We start from the raw sequence: 16,638 nt of genomic DNA on the forward strand, positions 1-16,638 counted from the left end.
GGATTGCTTGCTTAGCTGAATGTGTGCGCATCGGACTGGAGCGGACATACTGGCCGGGTGTTGACTGGCTTATTGCGGTTCTTACGAATGAATGTACAGAATCTTCGAAGATGTTATTACCCGTGAGCGCAAATTAGCGCCGCCCAAGAACAGGCAGAGCAAAACAGAGGTAATGTTTCGGACATCTCTGTTTGTCGGCAGACAAACAGACGGCGATTGTGAGAGACATAATAAATGTACAGTGATAAAACATACATCAATGGAAAGGCCAGGAAATTCTGCATATGGCCAATTGCACGAGATTCAAGACAGCTTAATGATTACAATGCAGTAGCGTAATATATGTGAAACAGAGACGTTTGGCGTCTTCACAAACAGAGCATACATACAGTTTGATACAGAAGATTTGGTGAAACATTATGCGTACATGATTAGAATGCTTGCATTAAGTAAATGCAAGTAGTGGTGATTGTACATAATCGAGACAACAATGGTTAGGGAGAAACAGACGGAAATATTGTATGGTAGAAGTTGCATTCATTGAGAGAGAGAAACGGGATGCTCTTTGTTTTCCTTTGTCCTTCCGGCGATGATGACGTATTCTGAAAAGAGACCGCCGATCTGCGCGATGCCCGCATACTTTCCCCAGCAAGGTCGATGCGGAAATCGTCTTGGTTGACAACTGGAAATGGCGTACCAAAGGGCTTGGGCTTGGGCGGGTAGGAGGCTGAAGCGGGCGTCGTGCCGGCCGGCAGGAACTCGCGGAGGACGTAGCAGGTTGAAGGATGACATCGGCCGATCCTTCTCGGTAGCCAGCTTGAGGGGGACACAGTAGGCCGAAGGATGATATGGGCCGATCTCGGTAGAGGATGATGTCGGCTGGTCCGTCGCTGGTCAGCCGCCTGTCCCGGTACAGGAGTTCGGGGTGGCGTCAAGCTTTCCGGAGTGAGGTGTCCGGGGCTCCAGGGTGGGTGGGTCATCCGGAGGGTCAGACATCTATTGAAGACTCGGGAACAGCAAAGAGGCGGCGAAGGGTTTGTTGGCGGGTGGGTCGTCATCTGCTGACGTTCATCGGCTCTTTCGTCACCCAACACCAGTGTAAGGATTGTATTGAGGACATACTGGCTGGGTGTTGACTGGTTTATCGATGGTTCCTACTGAACTGGATTGTACAGTTGTTGTTGTTTTGGATTTAGCTGGCCTTGTGCCAGCACGGGCTCTTGCTCCTAGAGCGGCCCGTAATTCTATGTTGATGATGAGTCTGTGAGATGGGTAGGCCCCATTTGCTGGCACAAGGCTACCTAAATCTGAAACAACAACAACTACTACTAATCCAGCAGTACATGTCCACCTGCTCATTATTTCGCATCTCTTATAGAAACGCGCCTTAAGGGTGGCGTCCCACAACTTGCTCTATATGTCTGTTAGCAGACCTTATTACTGATTAAACGTTGCAGTTTATATTGTAAGGTGTCAAAGAAACGAGCAGGTAAAGGTTACTGCTGATTTATTACAGATCCAGGCGGTTATATTGTGGCGACTGACGCCGGGCCGTGAGAGACAATAGAATTGACTAGACCTGAGGTCGAAAATAATAATAAACAATAATATGCAGTGAACGAGTGCACGACTACAATACGAAACATACAGAGACACAATATAGATACAGTCTTGATGCCTGTGAATGAAGAAACATGTATACACAATGTGACATTCGTATAAATACCATAAAGTAAAAAATGATTAAAATGCGACCCGGGCACGTTTTGTGCGTGACTAATTAGCTTGAAGAAACGGGAAGTCACCAAGAAAACAAGCTCAGCGAGACTTATTCAATGGCGCCGCCGAAACACTATCCTGGCGCCGAATTGGTGACTTTACAAATACTTTCCCAAGACCCAGGGACGCTGGGCCTGATTTAATCCCCTGTACCTGGTGGACGCTGAAGTATGCCGCGGCTCCTGAGGATAACTGAGGGGCCTCCCGCCTGTGAGGCTGCTGTTTGGCGTGTCCCCGGCGGCCGCCTCATGTGGTGAGGGCGTGCTGGAGTGCGCGGCGGAAGGGGTGCTGCGTACTTCCGCCGACTCTCCGGACAGGAAGGCGCTTTAGCCGGTCTATGGAAACCCAGTCGTTCTGCCTGGAAGTGCGCCAGCTGAACGCCTTGCCGTTCCGTTCCAGCACGGAAGGTCCCCAGCGAATGGTGGTGGACTTGACGGCGCCGACTCGGGACGCAAGACGGGTGGCGGATGACAGCTGTGGCGTACCAAGGTGGCTGCTCTGTCGGCGGGCGAGCGCCTGCAAGGCGGTAACCGCCACGCCGCGGAGCTCTGCAGAGATGGGAGGGCACATCATCCGTCACGAGCTCTCCCTGCACCACGCAGGGGTTCTCAGGTTTGTTCAGGCCATGATGGGGGTGCCGCCCGCTCTGGGGCGGTCCTTCTCAACCCGAGGAGGACCGCACGGGCAGCTGATGCTTCCAGTCCTCGGCGCAGCGGCCATGAGGGACATGACTTTCGGCGACCCAGATCCGCTCAACCAGGCCGCTACCGCTGGGCTGTACGCTGTGGTAGGTGCGTGGTTCCCAGCAGCTGAGCCAGGGCAGACCACAGCTCGAGAGAAAGCGGGCTCCCTGTCGGTTGTGATGTGGTCCGGACGCCGAAGCGCTAACCCAACTGGAGCAGGGCCGGGCGACGCGCCGGCGTGGCTTCTTGCATGGCGTGGCTGGCCACTCGAACGGGTTTATCAACGAGATATCTGGATCCGCCTGATGGGGAAGGCCCGACGACGTTTTATGATGGTCAGCGCGCCCTGGCTGTGGGAACTCGGGCTACCCCCGACTTGCGTGTGACGACCCACTTACTGGTCTGGCACCGCAGGCAATTGCTTTGCCCAGGCTGTATGTCCTTTTGCACCCCGTGCCAGACGAACTTTTTTGAAAGCAGTTGGGCTTGTCCTGCCGGAGGTGTGAGGCCGGATGATGTCAAATACCTGGCGGCGGCGTGAGGCTGGAACCAAAGGGCGGCCGGCCTGCGCCGATGTCACAGAGCAGACTGGGGCCTCTGGCGGTCACGTCCCGCCACTGAGGGACAGTGATGGCGGTGCATATGCTGGGGGCCTCTTCGGGGTCACGGCCTGCCTTCGGCAAGGTCCTGGTAATCTACACCGTTGCACTGGCGCTCAACTCCGACTCTGGAGAGGGCGCTCGTTACGGATTTTTCTTGCCGGGAGGTAACCTGACGGAACAGGTACCCGGCTATGATGAGAGGTGCCGTTGTCTGAAGACCATGCGTCCCTTGCTTCTCGCGGAAAAGCGCGGAACCAGTGGCTGGTGGTCTGTGAAGATTGTGAAGGGCGTCCCCTCCAGGAGGAAACTTAGCGCCGAATCATGCTAAAGCATCGCGCGTAGAGCCCCTGTCGAAGGTGCTGTATCGACCGCGGATTCGGAACTTCTTGCTGAAGAAGGCGATGTAACAAGGCCGCTGATGATTTGCTCCAGAACAGCACCGCAGGTAACGTTACTGGCGTCTGTCGTCAGCTGGAGGGGAGCCTTGGGATCCTGGCAGGTGGCCAAGGCGTTGCAGAGTTGAACAGAACAGAGCAGCACAATCATGCATAACTGCTGGCGGTGACAGCCAAGACTGATGCCATTTTGCCACGAGTGTCATTTCAACAGTGCCAGTTACTTTGTCTGTAGTGGCGTCCCAGTTTTCCTTTTAAAAATCCAGTGATCTTCACATCAGCTGTTTAATATTGTAAAAGTACTTTTATTCATCATCAAAATTTCACAGTAAAATTACTTTCTCAAAGAACAGTTTAGGTATGACTGACGGGAACTGAATGTGTAAAACCATCCAGATGACGATGGCATTGAATAAAAAAAAACTCACTTGATGAAGTTAGTGATGAAAGAATACTGAAAAACAGCGAAGACTTTTGTTTATCATTGCTCCACTGACCTTCCATTAAAACCATATATTTATATGGTTTGGTTAAAAACACATGAAGAAAATTATATTTTGAGACCCATGGTTAACTCTCTGTAGGCCTTGCTTTTGTATAAACTTTTAAAATGTTTTACAGAATGGCTATGGACACTTTTATGAATATCTCAGGCACCTAACTGATTAATTCATTAGACCAAAAGCCCATATGGTATAAGGCCGTCATGTACTTGACCTGGGGCACTATATTAGTACTAAAGGGTGTTTGCAGCATTCCTTCAGCCCCAAGCTGCACTCACTTTTATTAACCTTTTACCAAATCCACTCCTGATTCCTTTATTCAGCCTATCTGTCCAAGTTCTCGATCTGTTACTTCTAAGTGCAATTCTGGGGTTTTTCTTGGTTCACCTTTTAGATCCTTATACTTCATTTTTATTTTCTGATCTCTTTATCTTGCTGTCCAACCGCTCTAACTACTTTACACTTTCACAAGCGCTGAATGGCTAGGCTAAGGTCACCAGTGTTCGGCGTGACAGCATAATTTCATCAAATGAAATCAGACCAAAAGGAAAAATTAAATGGCATCACTATCAATCCTTTCTCTTGATTAGTAAGTGTTGATGTTTGCTCTTTATTCAGACACCAGGATTTTCTTACAATTTATCAGTCTACAAAAATAAAAGTGTGGGCGCCAGACGAGGAAGGCATCACGACTGATGAGTGAGATCGTAAACAGTGAAAGAGATGATAAGAAGGCAATAAAAGGGAGAAGCGACTCGGAGAAAAGGTAATGAACAGCGAGCAGTGATTTATAGATTGTCAGCTGAAGTGGCATTAGGACTTTCGTTTTCTCGCCTCAGCATCCCGTCCACAAAACTGTTGTTTTGTTTTGTTGTTTTAATTGGCCTTGTTGCAGCATGGCCTGTTGCTCTTCCGAACGACTCGCTAAGTTCCATACTACTGTGTATTATTATTATTCAGAAAGATGAAACCAATTCTATGGAAGAAGCCCACAGGAGCCACTGACTTGAAATTTGAGCTTCAAAGAATTGGTTGAATTGAATATAGAATTTAAGCCAATGGCCAAGCACTGGGACCTATGAGGTCATTCACTACTGAAAAATGAAATTGATAGTAAAAGGTTTTGAAAGATGTAACAGGAGAAAACCTCGCAGTTGCAGTATGAGCCAATTGTTATGAGAGGGTGTAAAGTAAGATGGAAGAAAGAGAACATGAAAGGAGGTACAGTAAAAGGAACAAAGGGGTTGCAGGTAGGGGCCGAAGGCACGCTGCAAAAAGAATCTTAAGTAATGCCTACAGAGCACCGCATGAGGTGTACTAAAGTCACTACTCCCCTGCGGAGCCAAAGAATATGGTGTTCATTAGAAGAAGAGGAAGTAAAGGAGAATACAGTATTTCCGAATGATTTCATTTGCTTTATTTACAACTGATGACAGAAACCGACACTTTCCGATGTTTTCAGTTCATTGGTGTGTGATTTAGCCTTAAAATCACCTTGTTATTTAAATTACAGTTTCCTTCAATGAAATATTTCTTAACATCATTACCAACGTTACTGCTTTCATTGGATGTTCTTTAATATCCCCAGAAATAATTGATACTCTTTAACAGATAGACACCTTACTTATAAGGTACAGGCAGACTTATTAGCTGAGACCTACAAGTAAAGATTTCCGTAATTCAGAATACGAAGACGTTGACACATTAATGAATGCGTATACTTGATAACCGATAATTTAGTTTTCTTGACTGGGCAGTAACTGAGAGGTCTACTCTAAACAAAGTGTCATCTTTGAAACGTATTTGGGAATATAATCCAGGTAATTCCAAGTAGTGCTCAATAGCTTTCCCTTCCTCTTGTAACGTATGTAGTAAAAGTTTGACCAATCTAGAAAAATTTGGCATGACCATTTGACCCAACTTAGATAACAGGGTAGGTTTCAGTCCTGTACCTCTGTTCCCTTCCCCTTCCCCCCTGCCCCATGAGAAAGGTTGCATGTGCATTGAACACTTAATATATTGTAAAGAAGAACATATGAATGTCGTGAGTAAATTATTAGAAAAAATCCAAGTTGATAATGGAAAAAAAAAAAAAACAAAACGACTGCTATAACAAAAATGTTTTCAATATCTATATTATACAATGGAACATATGGTGTACAGACACAGATTACACCTAGGAGAAATACAACGATTACTAAAATAATATGACCCAATGATACTATGCTTACAATATGTCAACAAAATTGTATCAGCAGTAGGTAAATAACCTTAGCATCTACATCACAAGAGCAAGAAGGAAAATTTAGGTACAGCCATATATGTACATAACAAAGTAATTCATGACGAAGTACCTGTAACATAACTGACTTGCAAATATCAGGTATTAAAATCGAGTAAAAAACGATAATTATGTAATTTATAATTTATACAACCAACCTAATAAAATTACGACATTCACAAACCAAAGAATTACTGAACAGTGCCAAGGAACCCACATTAATAGTAGGTGATTTTAATGCTCACAGCCTGATATGGGACTGTAATTGTACAAGCTCAAATAGAGCAGGAAGTAGAATGGAATAATTCATAGATTCAAAATGACATGTGCTGTATAAATGATAATGAAATCTGCAAACATTTTTAAAAAATGCAAGGAACGCTTTCCTCAGTAGAGTTAACTCTCTGTACAACAAGCATAGTAGACAGATTGGACTGGAATACAGTTGATGACTTGCGTACCAGTGATCATTTCCCAATATTAATTTCATTATTACAAAATAATCCCATAAGCGTGTCCCCAATATAACATTCATAAAGCAGATTGGGAGCTATATGAATTTCACACTAGGAACATCCCACCATTTGATTATATACAAGATCATAATGAAACAAATAGGTTTCTTGTTGATTTCATTAAAAATGTTGCTGATAGAGCAATACCAAAATCAAAATCTCATCCAACAAAATACAAAGTCCCATCGTGGTCTGAAAAACTAACAGAATTAATGAAAATAAAACACTGAATTGGAAGAGGATTAGATAATCTGAATAGAAAGTTCAGTAAAATAATTGAAAAACATTACTGCTGTAAGAAGTAAAATTACAAAAACTATTATTATTAGAAATTGATACATTAAAACTTCTATTTAACAAAATATCTGCAAAATTTAAAGGGAAGTAATTCAAGGAAGAATCATCTCATTGAGGAAATATGCATCAGATCTCTCTAATAATACTCCCTATTCAAAAAATATGGGAAAATTCAGGAAAATAAATGGTATTCCATATTAAACCACCTAGACATGCCATATTAAAAGATGGGAAAAGAATAGTTTGATCCAAAAGAAATAAGTCAATGTAATAGGAGGAAACTTATAAAGTAAGTAGTGATAAAAATTTAGATGAACACTTCCACAGAAAGAAAAGTAGTATAGAATTAATAACAATAAATTTTAAAACCATAGACAATATGTGTTATAATATAAAAATTTAATATGGAAGAGATGGAATTTGCTGACTTCATCAGCAATAAATCTGCTCCTGGAGGTGACAATATTTGTTTTGAAATGATCTGCCACTTAGCACCTTTGGCAAAGTTGTACTTATTCCAGTTTTATAATCACTTATGGTTACGAAATTTATTTCCTGATGAATGATATAAAGCTATAAATATTACTATCGCCAAACCTGGAAAGGATCCCAGTAATGTAAACTATTACAGACCAACTTCTTCAACAAGTTGCTTATGCAAATTACTAGAGAAATGGTAAATGCTCGACTAACTTGGCACATTCAAGAAAATAAAATTTTGACTCCCACTCAATTCGGGTCACAATGTAAACCGATCTACATTGAATTCTCCCTAACCAGAAGACCACATACGAAAAGGGTTTGAACAACATTGAAAAGGCATATGATACTACATGGAGATATGCAATATTAAAAACGTTCATAAAAACAGCATCCATGAACATTTACTTAGGTTTATCCAAAACATGTTGACAAATTGCACTTTTCAAGTGAGTTGATGTAGTGTCAAGTACATTTCCACTTGAAAATGGTGTTCCACAAGGAAGCATCCCTAGTGGCACATTGTTTACTTTAGCAACAAATGACATCAGTAATAATCTACCTATTGGAATTAAAAGAGAGAATCATTACTAAAACTATAATAAAAACAGATGAATGGGCCTCATCTGTAGGCTTTAAATTATCCATACAAAAGACTCATGCAGTAATGTTTTATAAAAATAAAATTGGAAAAAGGTGAAGAAATAATTTAAAAATCAGAAGTCATTCCACACCAATTGGCCAAACAGCAAAATTTTGGGATTAGTATTTTTGATACTCACTTGAACTGAAAGCCCACATAACATACACAAAATCAAAATGTAAAAGAGCATTAAATCTGATTAAAAAAATTAAAACACTACTTGGAAACTGATAGACATACCCTTACTATGCTGTATAAAGCAACAGTGCTGTCTGTCATTGACTATGGAAGCGTTCACATATATGGCTCAGCATCAGACACAACGCTGAAAACGTTAGACCCAGTTCATAATGAAGGCATTAGAATATGTTCAGGAGCCTTTAGATCATCACCAAAGTCATCTTTACAAGTTGAATGTGATGAACTACCTCTTGCTCTCTCCATAGAGAGTTAGTAACAATAAAGAGTGCCCTGAGAATTCAGACAAGTGATTCTCCAACCAAAAACTTATCTGAAGTAAGAGATATATTTATTAACACTCATTTACCACCTTTCCCAATTAGAGCTTAGAAGATTGTTTGAGTCACTGAATTTAAATATACAGCTAACTCCAATAATAAAATTACCTCCTCCCTTGGAATATGAATAGAATGAAAATCTGCACACGCTTAAAGTATTTATCAAAACATTACTCATACACCCAGAACACCATAGACAACATACAGTAGAACATATAATCTGAAAAGGTCCACATTACTCAACATACACATATGGATCTAAATCACAGTACGGAGTGGGATATGCTGCAGTATCCCAAGACAAAACTGTGTCAATTCTCTCTACGTGATAATGCTTCAGTATTTACAGCTGAGTTATGTGCAATAGCATCAGCCATAAAAATAGTTAATGAAACCTCATTTAATAAATTTGTGATTTATAGCGACTCCAGAAGCGCGTTAGAAGCCATTCAAAGTTACAATCCAAAAAATAATATTGCACAATAGATCAAGTTTTACTCCATAAGTTGTATAATAATGGGAAAAATACTGAAATATGTTGGATCCCTGCCCATGTAGAGATTAAAGGAAACGAAGAGGCTGATAAAGCAGCTAAAGAAGCAGTCCACATGACAAGAGAAAATGTAAACATCCCTATTAGTGACCATATAAGATATATAAAAGCAATCATTGTAAGTAAATGGCAAAATATATGAAATGAAGAACCTGAAAAATAATAAACTGAAATATAAAATCCAGTGTTGGAAAATGGAGTTCATCATTTCAGAGAGAGAGGGACATGCACAAGTAATTCTGATTGCGTCTTGAATAGGCCATACTCATTTGACACACGGACACTTAATGAAGAGTTCCATGGCCCTCCTCCTGAATGCCCAGAGTGCAAAGTGATAACAGTCAAGCATGTATTGTGTGAATGTCCAAAATATAACCAGCAGCGATTATCAAATTTTGGATTAGATTAAATCAATGAGAGAAATTTTGTCAGAATCTTCTCCATTTTCACTAATTTCGATTTTAATGTTCATGAAAAACTGTGATTTAATTAATAAAATATAAAAATAAGTAAATAAAAAAAATCCGAAAACGCTTAGGGCATTTAATGATTTTTAAGACATCAAAATTTTAAAACATTACTTATTCTGAATTTTAATATACCTTAATAGTGAGTATATATAGAAACATGAGTAAATGTATTGTGTGAGTGTGTTCCAGTATGAGAGCATATGCCTTTGTGCAGTTTTTAATTTCATATTCATTCATCCATCAACATACTGAATGACCTATTTGGTCCCAGTGCCTAGACCTGGCATTACATCCAAATCCTTGATTTTCAGTGAGAGCTCATAGTCAGCTCAGTGGTCTGGTTAAACTGTTTTAATAATAATTGTAACTTATGTGGTTATCGCTTGACCAGTCTAGACAAAAATTTGGCCTGTGGCCATCATTTGACCCAACTTAAATAACAGGGTAGGTTTCAAACCATAATAGGCCTCCTTCCCCCTTCCCTTGTAACTTATGTGGTAAATTAACTCTGTGGGTATATCATACCTCATTCCATGTACTCAATACCATAGAAATATATTATTGAAAATGCTTTTCTTTCCTGTATCAAGGTTGTGTTTAGTTTTACTAGAGGGGGAGGGGTGTTAAGGTTTATTGGGTGTGTATATTTAGGTTTAGTGGGAATGTGTTCAGGTTTAGCAGGGGTGTGTTTAGGTTTAGCAGGGGTTTTGTTTAGGTTTAGTGTGGGTGTTTCAGGTTAGTGGGGAGTGTGTGTGTAGGTTTAGTAGGGGTGTGCTTAGGTTTAGTGGGGATGTTTCAGTTTAGTGGGGGTGTGTGTTTAGGTTGAGTGGGTGTTAAATGAGACAGTCACCACAATCAGTCACAACAGTAATACCTGGATAAAGGGACAGTTACCACGGTAATTCCTGGATAAAAGGGACATAAAGTAATATCTGAGTAAAAGGGACAGTCACTACAGTAATACCAGGATAAAAGGGACAGCCACCACAGGAATACCTGGATAAAGGGGACAGACAGCACAGTAGTAGCTGGATAATAGGGACAATCACCACAGTAATACATGGATAAAAGGGAAAGACAGTACTGTAACACCTGGTTAAGGGGACAGACACTGTAGTAATATTTGGATAAAAGGGACAGTCACCACATTAATACCTGGATAAAAGGGAAAAACAGTACAGTAATAAGTGGTTAAAGGTGACAGACAGTACAGTAATACCTGGTTATAGGTGCCAGACAACACAGTAATACCTGGATAGAAGGGACAGTCACCACAGTAATACTTGAATAAGAGGACAGACAGAACAGTAATATCTAGATAAAAGGGACAGTCACCTCAGTAATACATGGATAAAAGGGACAGACAGTACAGTAATGCCTGGTTAAAAGTTACAGACAGTACAGCAATACCTGCTTAAAAGGGTCAGACAGCACAGTAATACCTGGATAAAGGGACAGTCACCACAGTAATAATTGGATAAAAGGGACAGACAGTACAGTAATACTTGGATACAAAGGACAGTCACCACAGTAAAACCTGTCAATTCACCTAGATCTGTCAGTAGGGCCGTCAACACAAACACTTCCCCTTCTACCTTCTTCCCCCTCCCCCTACCCTTCCTCTTCCATACCCCTCCCCTCCTCCTGCCTTCCTTCTTCCATACCCCTCCCCTCCCTCTCCCCTTTCCTTTTCCCTCCCCTACACGTAGACTGTCATTCAGAGTTTTCTGGGCAGTGCCGGTTGGTCAGCTAGCATACATATACAGTATATAAAAAGCGCATGTATATACATATATACATACACATGAACAACACACACACACACACATATATATATATATATATATATATATATATATATATATATATATATATATATATATATGTGTGTGTATGTGTGTGTAGAAACTATTTAGTACTTTTTACTCTGACATAATGATCATTGTGTGTGGGTTCGAATTACACAGGGGCATCAATGTATCGAAAAAGAATGAGGAGATCGAAAAAAAGTAGTTGGTCTTGATGGCTATGTTTTCTAAAGGACTGTGATTCTATGAGTATGAGCAACAAGGAAATTCCCCACAGATGTTCCGTGTCAAAGAGCTGTGATCATACTCTGTCAGTAGAATAATGACCGAGGATCCCGACAGAATGTTTAATAAGTAATGTTACGTTCTATGAGTGTTACAAACACCTTTGTCACTTGTTTCGTACCGAATACTATTGCAAGCGAATGTTTTAACAAGAGGCTATTCACAGAAATGAACATCAACGTCTTTGTCTTCAAATACCATTAACACTTATTTACAAATGCATGGAAGAAATTGGAAGATGAAGATGTCCAGTAAAACACACGGCATGGCATCTATTATTGTTTCCGCTACAAATATTGGTAATTTTTACATTTTACTGTAACCATTATTATTATTCTTAATATTGTTGGATATAGTTACTATTTTCAAATGTTATTAACAATATTAATATATTCTCTCGTCAACAGTTCTTGTTTTGACGAAAGTTATCAAACATTCGTTACACTATCGTAGGCTATACATAACCCAGCAAGTGGTAACGCGCAATTTTGGCTGTGTATATCTATCTAATACACACTGCCTATATATGGGTATAAATATCAATTTTATCTTTAGCCAAAGCTAGCAAGAATAAAAGGTACTGTCTCAGACTTAACTGTAGCTGGCACTTCAGGTCGAAGTCTGACGAATTTTCATGTTCCAGGTTAAGGCTGAGGATGGAAACTTGACTTCCGTAGTTTCTTTATGCCTTCCCAGGGGTTACAGTGGTTTACATTCTGTGGCATACATTGTGAAGGCAACCATCTCCTTCTGTGACCGGTTCCTTCCCATAACTTGCTTCTGTAACTCGTTCCTGTAATACAGAATATATTTAGGACAACTTTCTTGTGCCTGACAGCACGCAACTCTTAGCCTAAGCCATGGAACGTCATACAGCACAAATTGTCCTGGCTGTACTTTCACAACATGAGTGACATTCAACCTATGATTTGGCATTTTCGTAACAGTTCATTTGAAGAATATTGCCTGTTCACATATCCTACCTTGGTATTAAGATTGCAACCACTTGCATGCATATAAATTGCAAGAATATAAACTTTCATAAAAATTCTTGGATCTTCACTGTTACATTAGGGTAGAAATATGAGTCTCTATTGTGACTGTTGTGGCAACGTATACAACATCAACAGAGACTAGAGCATCCCCATAAAGGGAGAAATATTGCTTCACAAATGCAAAACAAAGAGAGCCATGTTTTTCTACTTACAGGCACACGACCACAGACATCACCCAGTTTTTCTTTTAATATAAAATTTACTGAGGACATTATCATTAATATTTATGTATGTATTCCATGTTTACATTAATGCTACGCTAGCTTTATCCGCATTATTCATGTGAATGCTGATGCAACAAGTGTTTCTTCATCTAAAATCCAGAACACATACAAACAGACAGCTGCTATCTGAATACATTAAGGACACTTGGCTTTCGTTTGGTCCCATTTAATTCGTCGAGTTTCAGCTCTGGCCTAGGGTTCGTACTGAGGGATTCTTTCAGCATCATACAGAATTTCTAACTGAAATTAATCTATGCACATGAAATTCGTGAAACAATAAAATAAGTTGTAAATACCATCTGTTGCTGATTATCAAGTAAACAGTTTTGCAAAAGCAGGCACTATCAAATGATAAAAATGCTTCTGGTGGGATTGGTCTTTTATTTTTACCGTTTTAGATGCTTTTATTTAACTTCACTTCTGTCTATCTCTCTGTCTGTTTGGGTCAAATCTTGTAACAATTTTCGACCTATTCCCTTCGTCCCATGGGCTTGAAATTTTGCATGGTTACTCAATCCCGGTGACAATAGAACCTTAAATGAGCAGTAGGTCAGCAGTGACCTTAGTAGTATCTCAGGATTTGTATGACACACTCTGGATCTTTCATACCGTCTTTGACTCAGTAGAATATGTTAACAACTCTACAGATTTTTCAGACCACCTTTGGCTCGACAGGATCTTAATTTCGTTAGCTACAATCATGAACCGGTTAATTTCTGTCAAAACTAAAAAGTAAAAATAAAAAATAAAAAATATTAAAACATGCTTTTATTAATATGCACTGAAAAGTACAAAATAAATTTTTGAGACACCAGGATTTTCTTACAATCAGTCATGTCTACAAAAATAAAAGCATGGCCGCCAAACAGGAAATGTTACAAGAAATAAAACAAAATTTTATTTCCTGTAGCATTTCCTTCCATGTTTAGCGTCCACGCTATATTTTTGTAGACATGATTGACTGTAAGAAAATCCTGGTGTCTCAAAAAATTACTTTGTACTTTTTAGTGCATTTTAAATTGTTTTTTATTTGCAATCAATACTCACCCAGCTTTAGAAGAGTGATCAATTACATCGTTCGCCGATTACCGCTAAACAGATCTTTGCCATACACTTACAAATACTTGTTTCATTCTACTGACAATAAACATAAAGTCTGCTCTTCTACACAAATGACAAATGGTTAAACGGTCACGCATGGATAGTATTGCCTTTCAAATCCAATCCGGTTATTTTATTTTTAGGTATCCAATAGGGACTTTTGTGAATAAAGAGCAAACATCAACACTTACTAATCAAGAGAAAGGATTGATAGTGATGCCATTTAATTTTTCCTTTTGGTCTGATTTCATTTTGATGAAATTATGCTGTCACGCCGAACACTGGTGACCTTTTAGCCTAGCCATTCAGCGCTTGTGAAAGTGTAAAGTAGTTAGAGCGGTTGGACAGCAAGATAAAGAGATCCAGAAAATAAAAATGAAGTATAAGGATCTAAAAGGTGAACCAAGAGAAAACCCCAGAATTGCACTTAGAAGTAACAGATCGAGAACTTGGACAGATAGGCTGAATAAAGGAATCAGGAGTGGATTTGAAGTAAAAGGTTAATAAAAGTGAGTGCAGCTTGGGGCTCAAAGGAATGCTGCAAACACCCTTTAGTACTAATATAGTGCCCCAGGTCAAGTACATGACGGCCTTATACCATATGGGCTTTTGGTCTAATGAATTAATCGGTTAGGTGCCTGAGATATTCATAAAAGTGTCCATAGCCATTCTGTAAAACATTTTTAAAAGTTTATACAAAGCAAGGCCTACAGAGTTAACCATGGGTCTCAAAATATAATTTTCTTCATGTGTTTTTAACCAAACCATATAAATATATGGTTTTAATGGAAGGTCAGTGGAGCAATGATAAACAAAGTCTTCGCTGTTTTCAGTATTCTTTCATCACTAACTTCATCAAGTGAGTTTTTATTCAATGCCATCGTCATCTGGATGGTTTTAACACATTCAGTTCCGTCAGTGCATACCTAAACTGTTCTTTGAGAAAGTAATTTTACTGTGAAATTTTGATGATGAATAAAGTACTTTTACAATATTAAACAGCTGATGTGGAAGATCACTGGATTTTTTAAAAGGAAAACTGGGACGCCACTACAGACAAAGTAACTGGCACTGTTGAAATGACACTCGTGGCAAAATGGCATCAGTCTTGGCTGTCACTGCCAGCAGTTATGCATGATTGTGCTGCCTCTGTTCTGTTCAACTCTGTGGTTATAGAGGGATAAATAAATTTGTTTTTATTTAGCATTTCCCAACGTTTTGTGAGAGAGAGAGAGAGAGAGAGAGAGAGAGTGTGTGTAATTGTCGTGAGTGAGTGCTTCGGTTGTTGGAAGAGGGATGAGGTCGTTAGTTTGTTTGCGGCGCTGTCTGTCTGTCTGTGGAATATGTGAAGAGGATTTTTCAGTTTTTCTGGGAGTCTTTAGTCAGAGCTAGTGCCGGTCAGTGGTTCTTGTGTGGGACAGTTTTTGTCGTATGCTTTTCTGGGAGTTGTTGGTTTTCTTGTTGTGTGCTGTTTATTTGTGTGTGTGTTCTGTTTCTTTTTGTATTTCCTTGTTGTGTTTGTGGTTGTTTGCGGTTGTGGTTGTTGCGGCGACCTTTATCCATCTCCAGCAACCGAAGATCAGGGTGAGTGTTGTTTGTTGTTTTGTTTGTGGGTTAGAATTCCGCCACATAAATTTGGCGCCCAACGTGGGGCTGTTGTAAAATAGCCGTTAGGATTGTTTGTGGTGGGTCGAGTGAGAGTAAGAGGTCAGGATGAGTGAGATAGAGAAACTGAGAGGAACTCCGAGTGGCTAGGGAACTCCAGGGCAGGCTGGAGGAGGAGAATGGGAGGCTGAGGAGTGAGAATGAGGAGTTGAGGAGTCAGTTGGAGGAGATGGGAGGAATGCTAAGAAGTGCAAAAGAAGAAATGAAAGGGGAGATGAAAGAGTCAGAAGAGAGAATGGAAGAGAGAGGATGGAAGAGAGGATGGATAAAAAGTTGGAGGAATGATGAGAGGTGTGGAAGAAATGATGAAAGGTATGTTCAAGGGTGTTTTTTTGGAGAAGGGGCTGTTGGAGGCAGGTTCTCTGGAACGTGTGAAGGGGCAAGAGAGAAAGAAAAGGAGGAAGAAGTGAATGGAAGCGTGAGTGATGAAAGTGATATGGGAATAGGAAGTAAGAAACGAGGGGAATGAGAGGCAGGGTAAGGAAAAGGGGGAATGAAAAGCAAAGGAAGGAACAGAGGGAAAGTAAGGATAAGTCAGGGGAAGAAAAAGGGAAGAAGGGAAAGGGAAAGGAAACTGGTAAGAAGGGTAAGGAAGTGGGAAAGGCAGGAAAGAAGGGGAGAGGGTGAAGGCAGTAGTGATAGTGAGGTGGATGGAGGTGAGTGGATAAAAGTGGATAAAAAGAGGGGAAGAAGAGTGTAATGAGTAAGATGAATGTAAGTGCAGAAGTGGACTCTTTGTATTCGGAAGAGGGTATGAAAGGACAGAGCTAAAGTAGCGAAA

General features: G+C 40.4%; 1 protein-coding gene across 1 annotated transcript in view; it reads right to left on the minus strand.

Moving 5' to 3' along the window:
* LOC136841781 (mucin-2-like) overlaps positions 1–16,638 on the minus strand; it is a 244,327-nt gene that overhangs the window by 28,129 nt on the left and 199,560 nt on the right. The gene's annotated exons all lie outside the window — the stretch shown is intronic.

This window comes from Macrobrachium rosenbergii, chromosome 9, assembly GCF_040412425.1.
Source record: "Macrobrachium rosenbergii isolate ZJJX-2024 chromosome 9, ASM4041242v1, whole genome shotgun sequence".
Lineage (NCBI taxonomy): Eukaryota > Metazoa > Arthropoda > Malacostraca > Decapoda > Palaemonidae > Macrobrachium > Macrobrachium rosenbergii.